The sequence below is a fragment of the Lissotriton vulgaris genome, chromosome 9, assembly GCF_964263255.1.
Source record: "Lissotriton vulgaris chromosome 9, aLisVul1.2, whole genome shotgun sequence".
In the NCBI taxonomy this organism is placed as follows: Eukaryota; Metazoa; Chordata; class Amphibia; order Caudata; family Salamandridae; genus Lissotriton; species Lissotriton vulgaris.
In genome coordinates, this window is record NC_141697.1 from 937,751,769 (window position 1) to 937,769,873 (window position 18,105).

The window sequence follows — 18,105 nt, forward strand, 5'->3', positions numbered from 1 at the left end:
CCCTGGGCACTTTTTCACAGTGGTTCATGTGTCACTTTACACATTTATGTCCTATACCTTACGTTTCCCTCCATAGGGATAGCATAGGGCACTTCTCTTTACTGCTTACATGGGCACTCACCTACAGGGGCTCATTGTGCACTTTACTTCTGTGCACTATTTTACATTGTACTTTTACCTACACAGGGAGGGCAATAGGCTTTTGCCTCATTTGCTATGTTTCTCACGCCTACTCAGGACATTTACGGTTTTCTCCCTTTCACAGGGGACCGTCTCTTGGGTTACAGTCCCATTTACTTTTACACTAGTACCTTCACACAGGGCACCGTCTTATGGGTCACAGTCCCATTTACATTTACATTGTCACCCTCACACAGGGCATCTTTTGGGTTTTAGTCCCATCTTTACAGGACAGTACCGTTTTCCTTCACATGGGGGTTTACTTTACACAGCCTACTTTGTCATGGGCCTTTGTCCCATTTACAGTGCTCCTCATCCTCCTGCCTAGGAGTAGAGGACGGCCATGGGTCTTAGTCCCATTGGCTGGTTTTTACTTTCTATGTTATTCTCTATAATGCTATTGCTGTTTGAAATACGCTAATTTTGCTATTTCACAATATTGAATTGTCCTTTTGGAATTAGGGAGGAGTACAGTGATACTGATTGTGTCTCTTCGCTTCCTCTCTGTTTTCTCCGGTTCAGATTTCCTATCGATGTTCTTTTCCTCTTCATCTTTGGAATCTGTTCCATACGCATTTCTCTGCTATTCTTTTTTGGTTCTTAGTCTTTTCCTTTCTGCTATGTTCTTGTTCTTCCTTGTTCTGGAGGAATCTCTTCCTTCTATTCTCCCTGTGCTTGGGGTTGTCTTCTCATCTGCTCCTGTTGTGCCTTGTCCTTCTTTTCCTGCTTGCCTGCCTGGCCAGTGGGTGTGCATAGGGGTTGTCTTTGGTACATCTGTCTCTCTCTATTTCTTATTTCCCCTCTTGCGTCTCGCTGTCGCCGTCTTTCTAGTTCCTTGTTGTTGACGTTGGGTTTTTTCCATTTGCTTACTTCACTTTACCTTCTCCTCCTTGTCTTCTCCCATGTATCTTCTCGCTCTGCCTTGCTCTCTCTTTCCCTTCTCGTTTTCTCTGTCACTCTGTTGTTCCTTCCTTGCTATCTGTTCTTTTTTCACTCTCGTTATTTTTTATCGTATTTTGCATTGTTCTTCTGTTAGAAGGAAAATGGATATATGTTGTATCCTGCATATATATTGTAAGGTGTTTTTCCTCCCCTGCTCAGCTAGTGCCTGTGCTCTGACTCATTAGAATGTTGGAGTCTGATGATGCCTCGGAATGATGGGACTGAGAGACAGAGTGACAGTTAGTCATGGGCTGAGCAGCTGACAGGCAGCTCCTGCTGGGGCTCTGATCTGCCACTTATCTACTTGATGTCCTCTACCTTACTACTTGTTATCTTTATGAATAAAACATCCTGAATTACATCCTTCCTGAGTGGACCTTCTTCACTACACACTGCTTAATGGCAGTTTGTTCAAGGGCAAAGAGAATGTCACCCGGACGTCTGCATTTCTTTTGCTTTTTTCAGGCGTTTGCTTTGAAGAACTAATTTTTACTTTTAGCTGCTGGGGTGCATGGGCAACATGCAGTAATTCTATCCATTGATCTAGTAGCAGCAACATTTTGACAAGAAATGTTTTAAAGAGCAATGGGGTGTGCAGGGTAATGTTCACTGATTAACGTGAGAACTGGATGGACACATGTAAAGAAGATAGCTGCTACAATGGTATGTGAGCGGTGAGAACATGACAGAACCATGCATAAAACAGTGTTCTATATTTACGTACAGAACATTTTAAGAGTTGTGCATTTGTTGATGAGAAATCAGGCAGGCATGTGAGGAGACTGTCGGTCAGCTAGAAGCAATTATATTTAAATGCAAGTTCTGATTATCCCCATCCCATTTCTGTATCTATTATAAGCACTTCACAACTTCAAAAATACAATTTAGTAAATATTGTTGTTCTTTCATATATACCCTTTCCTATACACAAAAAATGCATTGCGAGAGGTGATGTAGCATATAAATCTTAGGGCATTTCCAAAATATTTATATATTTTTGAGTTTTCCACACTTTTGGATGCAAGTCAAACGAGGGAGCACAATTTCCCTGCTTCTTTTCATTGTTGTACAATTTGTTTATGTTCAAAAATGATTTTGTCCTGAGGATGAACCATTAAACCACTATGGGTTTAAAGCTGTTGATGCAACTGACTAATGGACCTTAGCACTTATTTTCTGATTAATCCAGACTGTGGTGATACAACTGATTGAATCTATATCAACATTCGAGTGTTTTCAATTGGTCTAATGTCATGACGTGTATAAGAACATTTTGTCACTGCTTATCTACTGTACTATGTGCGCACTACGCAATGTTGTCTTTTACATATTACTATTGAGCAATCAGCAAAATAAATTATGCAATGTTGAAACTAAATGGTTGGAATGTATATGGTCACATGGACAGCCCTTACTGTTTATACAATCCTCTATATTTCAGCATAAACTGCATTCACAACGTATATTCTGAAACCGTACAACAGATATCATAAAAGCAATAAATGTATTTCAACAAACAAGAACAATAAAGACTTTATCAGATTTTACAAGAGTAAAGTCATACAAACGTGCATAAAGAAATACATGACATCAAGCGTATACATAAGCAAACACGTGAGCACAGTAGCCAGTTCAAAATGTAAACATGCCATGATAAAAACACGTCATAACGACTCAGTAACAAACATCATTATAGCCACATTCATTAATTCCTTCAGCTTTAGAAATAACACAAAGGGCTTTTTGTTCAACTAGCTTGTGCGCTAAGTTGCAGTTCAAAGATTTTGTAGGTGCTGATATATGGGGATTTATTACAGAAAGTTTCACTGGTTCAAATGAAAGTATAAATCAGTGTGCACCCTGTTAGCTGCTTGTCTATTTGACTTAGAGCAAATATGGTACAAACTTATGTCATGCTTCTCTTGTAGTATTTGCTTTACTTTCTGTTATTGGTTTGTATGTTTGCTGAGAGGTCAGGTGCTCATATTTTCTCATAGATTGTGAGGGAACCTGTCTAGAACATGCCAGAGCACTATGTGTGCACCAGAGGCAAAAGTGATGTTGGTGTCTCACAAACTGTCAGGAGAGAAGGACTGGAAGTTCCTCACACTGTTTGAAAAACTGGGAAAAACATTCCCACTCTGAACCAGCGTCCAGTAGGGAGTAATAGTAGTAGTAATAGTAGTAATATTTATTGTACAGTTAATTAAAACCTTTACAAACGAGTGTCTCTTATAAAATTGCAGAACTTCAATTTAAAAGGTTGATAGCCACCTTTAAGAACACAATAAAAATAGCATTTTCTCCTTTTTTTGAGCGGAGATTTAGCAGCAATACAGAAAGTAAGATATCCTCCCTGGTCAGAGTCTTAGCAGCAAAGGAGGGTAGGTGGTAGAAAGCAGATTAAAGTGCGTAGTGCAGCAACGACTTTTATGGCTCAGTGAAAGGTGGCAGAGGTTAGCCCGTTAATGTTTTTCTTCAAGGTTTGCCTGTGCAAGGCCGGGTGCCTAGTGCTTGGTGTAATAAAGGTGCTATCAGAGTCTTTCGTGTGATGGGTCAGGGAGCCGGTTCCAGCCCAACTCCATTGCCGCCTCTCAGGTAATCCGGTAGTTTTTTGATATTGAGTTCGGCGGCAGTTAAAAATGTTACCAGGCAACAGCTTCGTGGAATATCTTCGCGGAAAAACTTGCTAGCACTGCTTGCCTACAGGACCGTATTTGTTTCCTATTGAAGAATGGTCTAAGGAGGGCCGGCGCTCCTGTATCAGTTTCCTGCATATGGTGATCATATGCACTCTGTCCTCCTCTCCTTCCCCACAGAGACTACAGATTGCTGGCTTCGGAGGGCGTAGCCACGGCAGCAAGTGATATGCAGATGGTAAGAGGCCTAACCGAAACCTCAGAAACTTTTCTTTTGTGGTTTTAGAGAAGTTGATTTGGAGGTATGCTTGAGGGGGTGCCTTACTGTAGGACTGTATAGTAAGCCAGCCATGAGCATGTTCTGACAAGATGGCTTTGTCTTGTATGAATGGTCCAGTGCGGTGTCCAAGTAGTGTCTAGCTGTACAGGACTCTGAGGCTTGTAAGTCCGTCCACAGGTAGGTGTGTAGCGTATCAGGCTGCCCTCTTTTGATTTTGCACCAGAACAAAAGCTCCTTTACGGCCCAGTTCTTGTCTTTGTAACCCGAATTCGAGCCTCATTTGTGCAGGGGATGTATATCTTGGTAACCCGTAGATCATTCTCAAAACTTTTGCTATGGTGCCATTCTGTGTTTCTGCATCTCTCCCTCTCATGGCTTTGCTTCCATAGGTGATTGATGGAATTAGTTTTGCCTGTATCGCCCTGGTTAGGGGGAGAAGACTTGGTCCAGAGGTCTTGTTTTTAGGTTTCTTAATGCCACTGCTGTCATTAATCCCCTTTTGTTTATGGCCTCACGTTGCACTGTTTTTGTGTAGTTACCTTTGTTATTGATGATAACTCCAAGGTATTTATAATCTTGTACAACTTTCAGCTTGTGTTTTGTCAAGGAATCAGTTGTGCACACACACATGAATTTTGTTTTGTCTTGATTAATACTAAGGCTATTGATCTCCGAGTATTGGGATGTAATGTCGAGCAGGCGTTGTAGACCTATGGGTGTCTGAAAAGCACCTGGTCATCTGCATATAGAAGGGTTGATAAATGACGACCTCCTAGCTTAGGGGCGTGTGAGTTACTTTCGTGGAGTAGGACTGATAGCTTGGCCATAAAAAAATTAAAGAGTGTTGGGGCAAGCAGACAGCCTTGTTTTAATCCTGAGGTTGTATGAATCTTTTTCGTTAAGTGGTCTCCTGCCCCCAGCTTTACTTGCACCCAGGTGTTACTATGCATAAGAATTATTTGTTTTAGTAGCAGTGGTGGAATGCTTAGACTTTTTAATTTTTGCCACAATATATTTCTGTTTATATGCTCAAATGCCGAGCTGTAGTCCATGAAGAACAGGTACAGGGGCTGTTTTATTACAAGCGTGGCATCTATTAATAGTGAGAGGGCTGAAATGTTGGCAGCAGTACCCATATTCTTGCAGAAACCTGTTCGATTATGTGGTATTGCTGCGATTTCTTTGGCCCATGATGTTAATTCTTGAAGAAGAACACCTGCATAATATTTGGCTTTATTGTCCAGTAGGGCTACCAGCTGATAACTTTTCGGATCTTTCCTATTGCCCTTTTTGTAAATGAGTGAAATGATCGAGCCCCTACATGATGCTGGTACTATCGATGTTTGCAAAATTGATTCGAAGATCCGTTTTAGAGCTGAAGCTGGATCTTGTTTAAATAGTATAGACAGGATCCGGTTTGGGCTGGGAGCTCCCTAATGCCTGCCCTTGAGGATTCTTTAGGGGATAGGTGTGGCGCCGCGGCCAGGGTGACTGACTCTGGAATCTGGGGATCACGGTTCGATCCCGGGGCCAGCAACAGATTAGTCCAGCCCCATGTGACTCTGGGCAATAGCTTGCTTAATCTTCCCGACGGCCCCCAGCGCCTAGAGACCCTAACGGGTGATGGTTCGCGCTTTACAAATGTGGATTATTATTATTATTTTGCAGATTTGTGTGTTTGTGATTGTAAAATCCTGTTCCAGTGTTGCGTTGAAGTTCAACTGGGGTGATTGTATAGCCAATGTGGGCAAAAGGTTAGTTGTGCAGGTTTGTGATCCTGTTCTTTATTAAAATGTAATTCGAGAAAGGTTGTCCATGCCTCTTCTGTAACGTGTGAGTTGATGCCCTGGCTTCGCGGGCTGGATAGAGCATTGATCTTCTGCCAGAATCGTGCGCTATTGTTGTTTTTGATGTCGTGCAGGAGTTTAGCCCAAAGAGAGTCATCAGCTTCTTTTCTGAGGCGCCAAATTAATTTCCTGCGAGTCACTTTTAGCTGCCTCACTTCTAGCAGTGCTGTGGAGTCTTTCTTCAGCCTCCGTAGTGTCATGGGGCTGAGCCTTGCATTCACACAGTGTTAAGTTGACATGAGCTTATTAGAAGTTTAAATGACATTTTTTCTTTCTGCTGCCTTTTGCACACAGCACACACTTTATTAAATGTTTAGAGTTTAGCAGAGTGCTTTGCGTCACACGAGAATAACATGTTTTTTTATATTAGCAGCCTTGCTTGGTAAGCTTAGTCTGAACAGTGAGTACCAAGGCCTTCAAGGTTATTTCAACACAGTGGTTGTTGTTCGGACTGATCAGCGCACGTTCTAGACATAACACATATGCAGCTGTGGCCACCTCTGAGACTGGCGCGTTTTAATAATGCACTGCGTAGGCATGATTACACACACTTGGAGAACATGCGTATGCTGAGAGCTGGTGCAGAATCTGATGTGATCCATTTCTGTTAATACCAGAGGTATGGGGCTGCCTTTGTAATCCCAAGAGACCTTCTGTAGATATAAAATAACCTACTAGCAAGGGAGGGTGAAATATAGGTATATTTTAGACCTGATTCCATTTAGCATTATAACATGCTTTCTCCCTTTGTGTTTTATGGAATAGTAACTATGCTGACAATCTTGTTTCTGATAATATGTCTGCTTGTATTAGCTAAGATGCTGCGCATGAGAACACGGCGTTAGAAATAAATATTTCAAACTTGCACGTGTCTTCTTTTACTCCCTGTTTTGGACTGATATGAGAGTATAACGAAAGAGTGTTCAGGATTTCCACATTGCCTGAGGTAACCTAAGTCGCATGTTCTGGGTTGTCTAATCATTGGTATTTTGGAAGAGCCAATGAGACACTGATGCTAGTCTGGTAGGGGATTTTGGGTGCTAAGGTGAGTTTTGGCACACCCTAATTCACTGAGGTCCCAAGCCTCTATGCACAGTTCTGTATAGGAGCAGAATCCCTGCAACATGGCCCAACGTTGGAGGTCTTATTTCATGATGCTTGAGTAGTACTTATATCAGTCCTTAGCCCCTTCGCTATTGTTTCCGGTTAATAGTGGTGTCGGATAAACCTACCTATAGTTACATAGGTCTTTTCAAGCTTGAATCTATCAAAACGGTTTCCTTTTGAATTACTACCCAGTTGTGCTACATTGTATTACATTGTACCTCTTCTTCTCTGTATTGCTACGGCTAACGTTGACATACCGCAGCATAGTCGCATTGCGGCCTGCAATCATTTGCAGGCTTATAACGCTGGTTTGGAGGGCATGGCAGTTATTTTGGTGGTGAGTGCGGAGGTTGCTTACCCGTTTGAGATTTTCTACTCATGGGTGACGTTTCCTCCAGTAGATGCGGCTACGCAGGTGTTTCACGCTTGCACTCACACAGCCGTGCCCGTGGAATATGTTCCTTATAGGACACAGGAGATTCCGATTTCTGCATGGCAGCACTGTGTTTGGTTTGATGGCGCCCGTCCTCACAGTGTACCGGCGATTAGATTGGGTCCTTTGTCCATTCCAGGCGCTTCTTGGCCAGTTTTGACTGGATTCACCCCGCATCCTAGTGCGGGGTTAGTCCCCGTTGCTGAATTACGGTCCCTGTATAACTCTGCAATCAGTGTTATCCAGGCCCTAGTTCAATATATCACCCGCAATTTCCAGGGCCGGGCCGCTGGTGTTGCGGCTCTTCCAGCTGGACCGAGCGGACTGAAGCGTAGTCGCGTGATGGTTAATGCGGTTATGGGCAACCGTCCTGAGGTAATTTAAATTTTTATGGTCAGTTATGTCCCCTAACGTGTACCCCAACGTCTCCATGTACGCGCTTAAAGTGCATGTAATTTCCCTCCATGACCGAATATGAAGACGCACATACATTTGCGTCCAACGTTAACATGTCCTCTTTCAGATCCACCATGAATGGATCGATAATTCAGTTCCTAACCATGCCATGCCAACGTCTTTACATAGTACACTTTTCGTTTTTCCTGGCTCTGCCGAGCTAGGCCCTGATTTCTGTCTCCGAGCCCTTTCTGCCTTCTGCCTCCGAAAGCTGCAGCATGGACACGTATCCCTGAACTCTGCCTTACTTCCTGCCAAGCGAAGCGGTGCCTGGCTCAACCTGGCCTGCCTGCCAAAACCGTATTTTGCTTTCGAGTTATCTGTTCAGCCTCCTCGAAAATACATTCCTGTCTAGTGATTTAGGTAAACATCTCCCCGGCTGCAGAGCAAAGAGCAAGCCTTCCTGCCTCCATGCAAGTAATTTAAAGTTCCCGTTGCCATAGTAGGCCCATGGCCCTACACGTAGACACGTAGACACATATGCACGCACTAGCATTCAGTATAGAATAGCCTCTGCCCGAGAGACCTTTTACTTCAGATAATACATCCTCCAAACATAAGATACAAGATATGTTATAGGTCCAGGTCGTTCTGACATCCCAGACTTCTGTCTCCTCTACTAGTGTTAAAGTTCCTCCCAGTTACCACATCTATGTCACGTCATGCTAGCTGTGCGCGCATCCGCACTTATCTGCTGATTCTGCAACTTTCTCTATGCACCCACCCACATGTGACGATTCTTGTGACGTCCCTCTGACATGTACAGTGCACGCCTTCGTGTACGCCTATTTTCACGCCTCCTATTACGCACATGTGTTCTTATCTTCTCCTTTTCACCTGTTACGCCTACTGTATTGGAATTAATGATGCTGTTTTACTATATATAATGTGTAATGTTAATAAAACGTTGACTGTCCCTTCCCGAACCCTAGTGGTGACGGAACATGATCTCCAGCCTCGAGGTTTTTCCCAATAAACCCCGTAAGACTCAGATACCACGGACTCTGCCTCTCATTTGAATGAGCTGTCTTGTAATGATAATTATACGGAAAAATAGTCCAGGTAATTTATTTACCACATAATTTGGCGCCCGAATAGGAACCCCTCCCCCACCCCACGCGCCGGAGATGCGTCGCAGGCCTTGCCCCCTGCCACAGCTGTGACGGACACCTATGCGCATCTGCAGGTTTTACTGTATCTCCCTCAGGCCTACGGAGGTGACGGAGACTGCGGTCGACATCCAGACGAGGCGGTGAGGAGTGCGGAGGATCCCGACCAGAGCCCAGCCGAGAGTAGCAGTGTCCGAGGTATCCAGAGGCCCACCTGTTCCGATGTGTCGAGGCGCATGCGTAGTAACCAGTCCAGTCTGAGGCCTTCAAGTTCCAGTTCAAGTATTGCTCCCGGTGAGTACCGTTGCTAGGGACGCATCTAGACGGGTGCATTAGTTTGTGTCCGGTAAAGACAGGTCTGGGTACACAGTCCTGGTCCGTACGTGTTCGCTTAGGTGAGCACGGTATGACGTGTCTCTTTATGGGACCGGTCTGTACTGTTTAGCAGTGCATCTAATAATTCAGTGATTCAGTGATTCAAGATTCAAGCCTTCTAGCATTATTCTCACGTGATTCTAAGTATTGTGTTTTATGTACTAGACAGTATCTATTCGAAATGTATTAATGTGTTTCATGTCGTGGTATGAATGACTGTTTGCTTTTCATTGCCGTGTTTATTGTATTCGAGTCAAAGTGAAGATGCCGTTATTCTCGAAATTGCGTCAGATAGGAACTAGGAAAGGGATACTCGAAGAAGCAGTGCCTGTCCCGCCTAGGGACACTCCAGGATATTTTATGTACCACAAGCACGGCTTAGAAGCTGTGTTGTATTTAGATTTGTGGGTGGACTACACCAAGCATTTAGAAGAGCAGTTTAGATGGCCTGTCTCAGGGACATGGGATGCCAAGTGCATCATGAGAGTAGAAGAAGCGTTATGGAAAAAGAAAGCCAGACAATCTCAGAAAGATGCCATAGAATTGTGGCGTAAAGAATCGCATAGAAGAACAGAAAAAGAATTCAGAAAAGCAGAGAGAAGTAGAGAAGAATCCGAAAAAGCCAAAGAAAAAGAGTTAATAGAAGAAGGAGAACAGGTCAGATCAGAACAATTAGACCGTAAAAGAAATGCACTCATTACAGGCATGTATCCAGTAGTTGCCGAGGGCCTGCCTAAGGCCACCCCGGAAGTATCCAGTAACTTGCCACCACCTTTGATTCCGACTAAAGTACGTCACCATAAGACCGCAGCAGATATTTTCCTTTCTTCCTATTTAGATGATGTAGCTCCCGCATATACCAACGTACCCGTACAACCTGCTAATAATCTGCCACATCTTATTCCTGCTGATCGATTACCACAAGCTACGACCCCTCCACGTCAGCATTTTCCCGCACCTGTTATCACTTCCCCTACTGTTCCCCCTCCAAATCCTTTTTCGACAGATGCAGCCCAAGGTTCCACCCCGCTACAGACAGGTTATGCTCATGCATCCGCCTCAGGAGGTGTCACAGGAGGTCCCTATCACACCCCGCCACAAATACAGCGACTAACAATGAGAGAATTAGCTACAATGCGTACCCCGAAAGCGACCCCAGCTGAAAAGCTCAAACAGTACCTTACAGATTGTAGATATGATTCAGTACCTGGCAAAACAGGACCTATGATGTTAGCCTCGTTACGTTTAAGACTTGTTGCAGATTTTTTAGTCACACTACCAGGAATGCCCGAACAATTGGATAGGATTTATCACTTTATTCAAACAGGAGAAGGCCCTGAATGTGTTCGTGAAGCCATGGCATATCAGAAAGTTGATACACAAGCCTTAATATTACGGTTCTTGATTAATTGTTTGATAAGAGAACGAGATCGACCAGGTTATGATCAAGACGAAATGGATGGATTGACTAAATGGAGTCAGAATATTGCAGATTGTAAACATGACAGAGAGAATTGTATAGGGGCCATGTCTAGGAAAATCCGTAAAGCAATAGAAGCCATGCATGCCCGACAACATGCCGAAAGGACAGCTGAGTCGGACGATAAAGATTCCTCAGAGGAGGAAGAACCAGAGAATACTACAGGAACTCAAGATATAGTAGCGTATGTAGGTAGAGCGAAGCCTCCTAAACAGTACCCTTTAGGTAATCCTTTTGACAGACCCATTCGTCTAGAAAGCAAGAAACGATACCTTTCCCCGATACCAGAGCAATGTTCTCTTGAACATATATTCCAAGTTAATGACAAAATCCTGAAAGAAAGAATAGGTTATCATGAACTCACTACCTTACGTGATCAAGAACTAGCCCGGTCAGCAGTCCAATGGGCCGGGGATGACAGTATATATAAAGATGATTTAGTAGTGCAAACATTCTTAAGTCTTACTCCCGAAGAACAGCGATTAGCTGGTATATACATGACCCAACATCTCATTACCCAGTATGAAAATCAAGCATCTGATCCAGGTCCGTTATATAATCTATTGCAAGACTTACTCTTGAGAAGATGGAGAGGTCTAGGTACCGATTTAATTGACATTATTCTAGAACAACGTCACAAATACAGAACTTTCCTGACTCCACGTCACGTTTCAGTTCCACCCTCAGTTAGACAGTCATATCACCTAGACAGACAGAATCCCTTACGAGAAGTACATCCAGTCCGGAAGGCAGATGATACGCTTGAACGTGTATTCGTATACACTCCTTTGACTAAAATGGAATTATTGGAAATGAAGAAAATAGTACCTTGTCACGATAAAGACTCTGCAGGATTCCACCGTGAATTGAAAGATATGTTACTTATGGGAGATTACACTTATTCAGACATCCTTAAGATGTTAAAAGTATTATTGCCAGCAGGGATCTACGAAAAACTGAAAGAGAAGGATTGGGAGGTGGGAGATAAAAAGATTAATTGGACCGAATTAGAAGATGAAGATAAAGGACTTACCCCAGGTTTAGGTCTTGGGGATAAAACTAAAGCATTACCAGGATTGTTAGTACAGGTTTTGCCTAGATTATTGACAGTTAAAAAGGAAGATTGGGATGCAATTTCAGCCTGTAAGCAGAAACCAGACGAAGATACTAGTGATTTTTATTCTAGATTCGAGAAATGTTTTATTATTAACAGTGGCCTAAAAACAAGTAGCGAGTCATTCCCACATCTTTTTGTAACCAAATTAGTTGAGAATTCCTTACCCCAGGTTAAGAACAGAGTATTGAAAGTCGAAAGTACATGGCAAGCAAATACGCCTTCCCAAATGTTACAAATGTTACAGTATCATCAGAACAGAATCAGAGAGGAACACGATCATGAACAGAGACGCATGAAAGACACGAAAATGAAAGTATTAGTTGCCCAGTCTGTTCCAGCAGATGGCCAGAAGAGGGGTAACACGCAGAACATACAGTCTAGTCATCCGGCAACTCCTGTTAAAGGGAATTGCAACTATTGTAAACAGCCAGGTCATTTTATTAGTGATTGTGCCGTTCTGAAACATAATATTGCTACAGGCAAAACGAAAGAAAGACCACGTCCACCTAGGCCAGAATATGTTCAACAGAATATTCAACCGAATCCGCAACCTGCTCCACCACATGTTCAGCAACAGACCGTAGCGGTATCACAGCCCCAACCCATTGCCGCAACCCAACATGTTACACAGCAGATGTATCAGTATGCACAGTCAGAGTACCCCGATTATCAGCAGTACACATGAAACAGCCTAGAGAGGGAAGTGGGCTTGCCTCTTATTGAGATTCCTGTGGATCAAGATGGTCCTTATGTACATAGTCAGGTATTAGGGAAAGACAGAAAATTTTTGATTGACACAGGGGCAAGCAGAACTACCATCAGTCATGACGAGGTTCCAGGGGCTCCCCTCTCAGGCTCACAGAATGTTTCCCATGGATTTTCAGGAAAGCATATTGTTAATGAAGTATCGAAACCAGTTCCCCTTGCAGTTGGTCCATTATCCCGTACTACAGATTTATTGCTCACGAAGTCATGTCCAGAAAACTTGCTAGGTATTAAAACACTGAAAGCTCTAGGAGCTGTAATATGTTGTTCTACGGAAGGGGTGAGATTGTTTTTACGTGACTTTAAAGGTCACTATGTGTTGAGAGATTTTGATCCCCGATTACAGAATGTACCACGGCATTTATGGGCACAAGGTCCGACTGATGTAGGTTGTATGCATATCACACCATATCGTGTCACACTCAAGCCAGGAGTTGTTCTACCCAGAATTCGACAATACAAATTGCCACCCGAGGCTGTAACAGCCTTATTGAAAATCATTGACGAGCTCATTGCTCACGGAGTAGTTGTAGAAACTGACTCCAATATCTGTAATTCTCCAATCATTCCGATTCTCAAACGTACTGATCCAAAAGAACCTCCTGTATATCGCCTAGTGATTGACCTTAGAGAGCTTAACAATTGTATCATACCTCAGTTTCCAGTGGTCCCAGATATTTCATCCCTATTGACTGCCATTGATTCCGAAGCGGCGTTCTTCACTGTAATTGACCTTAAGAATGCCTTCTTTAGTGTTCCCATTGATCCAGAAAGCCAGTACCTTTTCGGATTCAGTTTGAATGGCCGAAGCTTTAAATTTGCACATGCACCTCAAGGGTTCACGGAAAGTCCGAGTATCTATAGCCATGCATTGAAAAGACAACTTGACAGTATCCACATGCCTGCTAACACTGCCCTACTTCAGTATGTCGATGATCTATTGATCACCGCCCGGAGTGAACAAGAATGTGAACATGCATCTCTGACAGTCCTATATTTCCTAGCCGACAAGGGACACAAAGTGTCTCCTTCGAAGCTGCAATTCTGTGTTCAGCAAGTTGTTTACCTTGGTCACTTGCTGTCCAAGGGGGGGAGACAGCTTACACCTGACCGTATCCAGTTAATTGTACACATGCCACAGCCCAAGACACAAAAGGAGGTACGAGCCTTCATAGGCTTCACCTCTTACTGTAGACAATGGATCCCTGAGTACGCATATCTAGCCAAACCCCTTATACAGTTGACAACTCAGGAGGCAGCGTCATCGACTGTCCTCCCTTGGACTCAGGAACATACACAAGCTTTTGACAATTTGAAGAAAGCCCTATGTCAAGCACCTGTTTTAGCGACACCATGTTACAGCAAACCTTTTACACTTTTTGTCACAGAGCGCGAAGGTACTGCATTATCAGTCCTCACCCAAGATCAAGCAGGTTCACACAAACCATGTGCTTACTTTTCCAGTACATTAGATCCAGTAGCTCAGGCCCTGCCTGCATGCTTGAAATCTGTAGCAGCAACAGCTCTAGCAATCAGACAAAGTGATTCCATAGTATTAGGACACCAATTGACAGTACAGGTTCCACATTCCGTGGAAGTTCTTTTAAACAGAACACAAACTCAGCATTTGACTATAGCACGACTGACAGGTTATGAATTGACGTTATTTCAGCCACACATAGAAATCAGACGCTGCAATACACTGAATCCTGCTACACTTTTACCGTTAAGCACAACAGACCCTTTTTCACATGACTGTGTAGAAGTCATTAATGTTATGACGAAACCTAGACAAGATCTGACAGACATCGCATTACCAGATCCGGACCTGACACTTTATGTGGATGGTTCATGTATGAGAACAAGTACAGGAGAGTTGGTGGCCGCATATGCAGTGACCACCGAAAACGAAGTCCTAGAAACACATCGTATTGACACCCTGTCTGCCCAGGCAGCAGAGCTCATCGCTCTAACGCAAGCCTGTATTCGAGCCAAGAACAAGAAAGTTAACATATACACAGATTCCCGTTATGCATTCGGAGTTGTACACGACTTCGGAGTCCTTTGGCAAGAAAGAGGTTTTTTAACTTCCCACGGTGCCAAGATACAGCACGGTCCCCTCATTCAAGCCCTATTAGAAGCAATACATTTGCCGACAGCCATAGCCATCATGAAGTGTAAGGCACATACGAAAGTCACAGATACCATTTCCCAGGGTAACGATCTGGCAGATCGAACAGCCAAACATACAGCACAGACTCATACTCATACGACTGATATGACAAAAACAGTAGTTCCAACACATTGCATGACAGTTAGGGATCCCGCACTAGATGTAATTGACATACAGACACATGCTACCCCAGACGAAATTAAGAAATGGACAGATCTAGGAGGGGTCCAGACAGAACAAGGATGGATGACGAAGGGAAAAGTCACTTGGTTTCTCCCCGACTCTATGGTTCAAGTTATCATTAACACAGCACATAGTCCTGCACATTTAGGAGAAAAAGCTATGTTAGACAGTATTCAAACCCTTTGGTTCAATAAGCATTTACGAGCAGCAGCAAAACAGAAAGTGCGTACTTGCATGATCTGTTGTCAGTTCAACCCAGGTAAAGGTATTCCCGTAGAGCAAGGTGGATTTCATCCTCCTGATCATCCTTTTGAAGTCCTCCAGATGGATTATATTCAGATGGAAAGATGCCGAGGATTCAAATATGTCCTCGTAGTCGTATGTGCCCTATCCAGATGGACAGAAGCATATCCAGTCCCAGATTATACTGCCGTGACCACTGCCAAGCAGTTGGTTCGCGAATTCTTCCCGAGGTTTGGTTTGCCTCGTGTCGTGTATTCAGATAATGGTCAGCCATTCTCGTCCGAGCTCATGAAGCAGGTTTCACTTCTATTAGGCTATCAATGGAAGTTCCACTGTGTTCGGCATCCTGAAGCAGCTGGTTTAGTCGAAAGACACAATCAGACTCTGAAAACACGTCTCGCCAAAGTATGTAAAGAAAAAGGAGTAGACTGGATAGTAGCCCTTCCAGTTGCCTTCTTCTATATGCGAATGGTTCCACATTCTAGATCAGGGCTATCCCCGTATGAGGTGGCTTTTGGCCGGCCACCGAATATGTGGGGGACGCCTCTGCCTCGTAAAATAACCGATGTTGACAGTAATATGCTGACAGATTACCTTGCTTCCTTGATGTCTGCACTACAATCATGTCGTTCACAGGTTGCAGCAGCCTTCCCAGGCAACACCGAGGTGAAACCACATGAACTGGTTCCAGGAGATGTCGTCGTAGTCCGGAATTTCGACCGATCTAGCCCTCTGGAGCCCCGTTGGAAGGAGCCAAAGATCGTTTTGTTAACAACAAGGACTGCAGTAAAACTAGAGGGGAGGAAAGGCTGGGTCCATTCCAGCCTCGTTAAGCGTTTTCATGGACTTCTGCCAAAGACTGATTCCCAGGCCTTTCACATTCCAGAGACTGATACCAAACTCCCCCTGTTAGAGAAAACTCCGTCCCAGGAGTACAAATTGAAATTGAGGTCTAGTAAGTCAGACAGTTTAATTGTTTAAGTCCCCCCTGGGTGAAGCGGTTAGACGGGTTCCTGACATGTACAAGCTAGACCCACATAATGAGAGAGATAGACAGGAGATCAAGAAACAGAAATATTGCAAGAATCTCCGAAGCAGATGTATCATTGCTTTACTTATCATGTTCTTTCTGAGTCTTACGATTATATGCCTAAGCTATATGTTACATGTATACTTTCCTATACAAGCACACTCTTCTTTCAATAACTCTGCAGACCACACCTTCAGTGATCTGCCCCCGCACGAACTTTCTTACCGACTTGCACTGCGTAACAATTCTTTCATCCGTGTGTTACATCATTCTCATCAGACCAGCAATGCCACTAATTGCTGGGTATGTGGCCAACTCCCTCCCTACCAGAAAATGATGGGAGCCTTGCCTCTTTTTCCTTACCCGTTCACACATAACGGCTCATGTGGTGCATGGTTTACATTAATGTCCTCGTTAGATAGCAAGTCCAAAGTTTCCCAAGGTAGTTGGATATGGGGAGACCTGAATACAGTTATGAATAAGGCATGTTTCCCTGACAAGGAGGGTCTTCCCCAAATGACAGGTACCGATCTAGAAAACGAAGTATATGGATTAGGTAATTTCACACTCAACCTCATGATTTTGAATGTTCAATCAGAAACTAGTTCGAACTCGCCCTCAATATCAGTTCTGCCAGTGAAGGGTGACCTATGCGTTAGAAAGAATGGTTCAGTACATCTAGGACACAGCGATTGTAATACAGTTATTGAATTCAGTGATAAAGGCAAGTCTACATTCAAAGCTTCCCGACATTCCTATTTCATTTGTGGCCATACAGCTTATGTACGTTTACCTCCAGACTGGGATGGTACTTGTTACATCGCATTCCTATTGCCACCTGTTTTTCTAGCCCCACCTGATTACCATAGAAATTCTCATCTCGTTCATGTCAGACCCAAGAGAGATCTCCCAATTGTCGATTACACTGAAACTACATGGGAACAATATACAGATTTCAATAAAGGATTCTTTCCTTATTTAGGAACTGTCTCAAATAGTAAACTGATACGTAAATTGACTAGAACCCTTGAAGCAGTGGTGAACGAAACTACTTTTGCCCTAGGTAACTTAACAGAAGAGCAGTCTGCTATGAGACTCGTCGTTCTTCAAAATCGTCTCGTCCTTGACGTCATCCTGGCAGATAGGGGCGGGGCTTGTAGAGTCATCGGATCCAGTTGTTGTGTTTTCATTCCAAATAATGCACCGTCAGTATACAGAGCCATAACTCGGCTCCACAAGATTGCAAGTCAGATACACCAGAATCCAGGCGCCTGGACTTGGTCCGGTTGGCTCTGGAGTGTGTTATCCGCCTGGGGATGGAAAGTCCTATCCTTCCTTGGAATAGCCCTATTCATAGTATTCAGTTGTTGCCTATGTCTACAATGTGGGCCAGCGATTTGCGGCTTGTGCGCCACATCATGTATTCCCCGTCCAAGTGCACGTTCTCGTGCCCGAATGAAAAATGATGAGCAAATGATGTTATATGAACAGATAGATGGGCTCATGAAAATAGATATAACATGAAGGGTCCGTAGGGGACAAGGAGGGAATGAGGTAATTGAAATTTTTATGGTCAGTTATGTCCCCTAACGTGTACCCCAATGTCTCCATGTACGCGCTTAAAGTGCATGTAATTTCCCTCCATGACCGAATATGAAGACGCACATACATTTGCGTCCAACGTTAACATGTCCTCTTTCAGATCCACCATGAATGGATCGATAATTCAGTTCCTAACCATGCCAT